The 3375-nt window shown below is 51.0% G+C and overlaps 1 protein-coding gene across 1 annotated transcript in view; it reads right to left on the bottom strand.

Moving 5' to 3' along the window:
* LOC134078287 (VPS10 domain-containing receptor SorCS1-like) overlaps window positions 1–3375 on the bottom strand; it is a 147118-nt gene that overhangs the window by 116996 nt on the left and 26747 nt on the right. The gene's annotated exons all lie outside the window — the stretch shown is intronic.

The following is a 3375-nucleotide window of genomic DNA, read 5'->3' as shown; positions in this document are numbered from 1 at the left end:
ACCTAGACTGCTTAAAAGAGTGAGGCTAATGCAAGCACTCACAAAAAACAGGAGATGTGTGATTGTGTAAACTACAGTATCAACCCACACACACACACACACACACGCACACACACACACACGCACACACACACCCTAATGCCATTTTGAAACAGGGACACCCTCAGTTAGACATTTGTTCTACTGGTTAATGAAATCACAATCTTCAGTTGGTTTCTTCACACCACCATAAAACTACTCTCAGCCGGGAAGTGATTTTCGTTCAATTTGACTTCTGTGTATCTGTGTAAAAGATTTTACTGTGCAAATTGCTAAAAGATTTGCTGCATAATATTAGTTACGGGCTTAACTAAATACAGGCATTTTCCGTAAACCTGTGTTAACGGCATACCATATTGATGAGGATTTCTGGTTGAAACGGCTGTAGAAATGGACACTGTTCTGTTTTACGCAAGCACTGTGCTTTGTTATGTCACTTTTACTGGTTTACATAGCGTAGCTTGCTCAGAAGTGTAACAGTCTTGGCAGCAGCAACGATCATTGCTGTGCAGTTACATGGAACATTAACTTCTTGTAATGAGACCTACTCCTAAAACATCTACTGAAGTGGCTTTCAGGCACAGGATCATGCCTCCCATAAGGACTCCCTAACACACACACACACACACACACACACACACACACACACACACACACATTGCGGTCAGGAGATATGAAGAAGAGAAAGCAAACTACATTTAAAAGGAACCTAATAAATGAATACATAGCAAAAACAGAAAAAAAGCACTTTGCAGACTCTAATACTGAGATTGACTGGAATTCATGGGGAAGGAACTAAATGTAGGAACGACCACTGAGATATGATTCCTTTTCAAAAAGACATATAAACACACACACACACACACACACACACACAGAGAGAGAGCGAGCGAGAGAGAGAGAGAGAGAGACACACACACACACACAAACACACGCACACACACGCACACACACACACACACACACACCCCAGAGGAACACCAAATCATTGACCAAGGCAGCACAAAGTCATGTGGAGAATGAAAGGCAGTGCTTAAGAGGCATGATGACCCCCCCCCCCCCTCCTCACAGCCACCCCCCACCCGAGGGACAGACTTGAGTCAACCAGGGAACAACACTCCACTGACACCACAGAGAGAGTTATGGCCAACTGGGAGAAAGACCAGAATAGAAACAGCACACTGGCTTGTGTGTGTGTGTGTGTGTGTGTGTGTGTGTGTGTATCTATCTATATATCTGTGCACTAGAGAATCACTGTAGGTCCATTATTTGGCCCAGAGAGCCCGTCCACCTCCTCAGCCTAACCGACCGCTTCCAGACCTCTGTCCAGAACCTCAGTCCAAAACCCCCACAGCCCGACTGTCTCTGAAACCCAACGGGCCATTTGTGTAGGCCACGCACGCACGCACGCACGCACGCACGCACGCACGCACGCACTCATCAGGCACGCTGTCCTCTGCACTGCTGTCTGTGTGTGTGTGTGTGTGTGTGCGTGTGCGTGTGCGTGTGCGTGTGCGTGTGCGTGTGCGTGTGTGTGTGTGTGTGCGTGTGTCTGTGTCTGTCTATCTATCATCTGTCCCGTACGTCCACCTCCTCGTCCTAACAGACGACCGCTCGGACACTCATCAGGCACGCCGTCCTCCCCTCCTCCGCTCTGCTGTCCACTCCTCCGTTTTAGCACTGGCGACACGCGAGGGCAACCCCCATCTCCGAAAAAAGCAAGTGCCGAACGCCCATCTAACAGATAGCACGTCCGCTTCTGTAATTTGGCTCCGCGACGGCAATGATGGCACTGATGCTCCGCCTAATGCACAGTGTGTTTACCGCCTCGGCTCGGAGTTTCAAAAACTCTCTCCCGTGTAAACGCATTACACACCAATTTGCTCTGAAGAATTGAATTGATGCAAAATCCTATATGTAATTAAGTCGCTTAAATGGACCTCCACCACCACCGCCACCACCCACACCACCCCCATTTGTTTTTATTGCCCCCACCCCTCTTGGTTAAGCACTAGAACGCACTGCCACGTGAGTCTGTGATCTACACAAGCGGGTACGCTCCCTGACACTTCCAGCGCGAGCGAAATTGCTAAACAAATTCATTAGCGGGCAGCTCGCGCGCACGACGGCGTGCGGCGGCGGTCAAATGCACTTTCTCTCTCTCGGCCTCATGTTTTATTAATCGCGTTAGAGCACCCAGAAAAAACCCGCTCGCGCTCGAATTTATGATCCCCATTTCCGGCCTTTTTGTTTTTGCCAGCGGTCGTTCACAATGTGGCGTATATACGTCGCGGCACGCAAGTCGAGTCGGGTTGGCGCAGATGTTTCAGACGGACACTGTTGCTGATGATGGTCCGTATGTGTAGTGGATGTTGGTGGTAGTAATGCTGGAAAGTATGGAGTGTGTGTGTGTGTGTGTGTGTGTGTGTGGCGGGGGGGGGGGGGGGGGGGGGTGGATAACACCTGCACTTCTGCCCCCCCTTCACCCGTTCATCCCAGTCTGAGGGGGGGGGGGGGGGGGGGCAGCCAGAGGAAACGGGCAAAATAAACCACAGCTGGCATTAATCTTTGAAATTAACTCTTACATGATTGATGGCTGCGAGGAGACGGCACTCTCTCTCTCTCTCTCTCTCTCTCTCTCTCTCTCTATTCATTAGTGGGGCCCATTAACGGAGTTCAATGTCCTCACACACACACACACACACACACACACACACACACACACACACACACCCACCATACAGACACACAGAAAGAGAGAGACAATTCAGTTATTCTGACAGGTCACGGCAGAAACCGCGGTGATGTCTCCAACACACACACACACACACACACACACACACACACACACACACGCTAATTCTGTTTATCGTGCCTCCCAATCGCTGCCAAGACGGCACGCCGCGGCTGCTGAGCGGTGAGATATGCGGCGCCTCATCCGACTCTCACGCACTGTGTGCGGCTCACTAAAAGGGGCTGTCGCGCCCATGATCCACGGCCATAAAGTGGAATGAGACTTTGGGCGGATAAGGGGAGGGAGGGGAGGGCGGAGTGTGGAATTGAGCCTGTCGAATGATCACACCAAAATAGGGTGCACAAATCGCTAAATGAGATCGGTACAAGGGAAAGGGGGGCGGGGCGGGAGATCACGTTCACGCTTGGCGTGTCTAAACGTCCATTGCACGCTTGATGAAGTGTACCGAAGGAGCGGGTGGAGGAAACGCCCGTGCGAGCGGAATCGCCGAGGTTTCGCCGATCGTGATTCACGTTCCCCCGTTTGCCGTGACACTGACAACATCATTACGGCGGTCGGCCTCCCGAAAACATCAACCCCGC

Source organism: Sardina pilchardus, chromosome 1, assembly GCF_963854185.1.
Source record: "Sardina pilchardus chromosome 1, fSarPil1.1, whole genome shotgun sequence".
Taxonomy (NCBI): domain Eukaryota; kingdom Metazoa; phylum Chordata; class Actinopteri; order Clupeiformes; family Clupeidae; genus Sardina; species Sardina pilchardus.
Note: the sequence above shows the minus strand (reverse complement) of the source record. Positions and strands in the feature narration are given on the sequence as shown.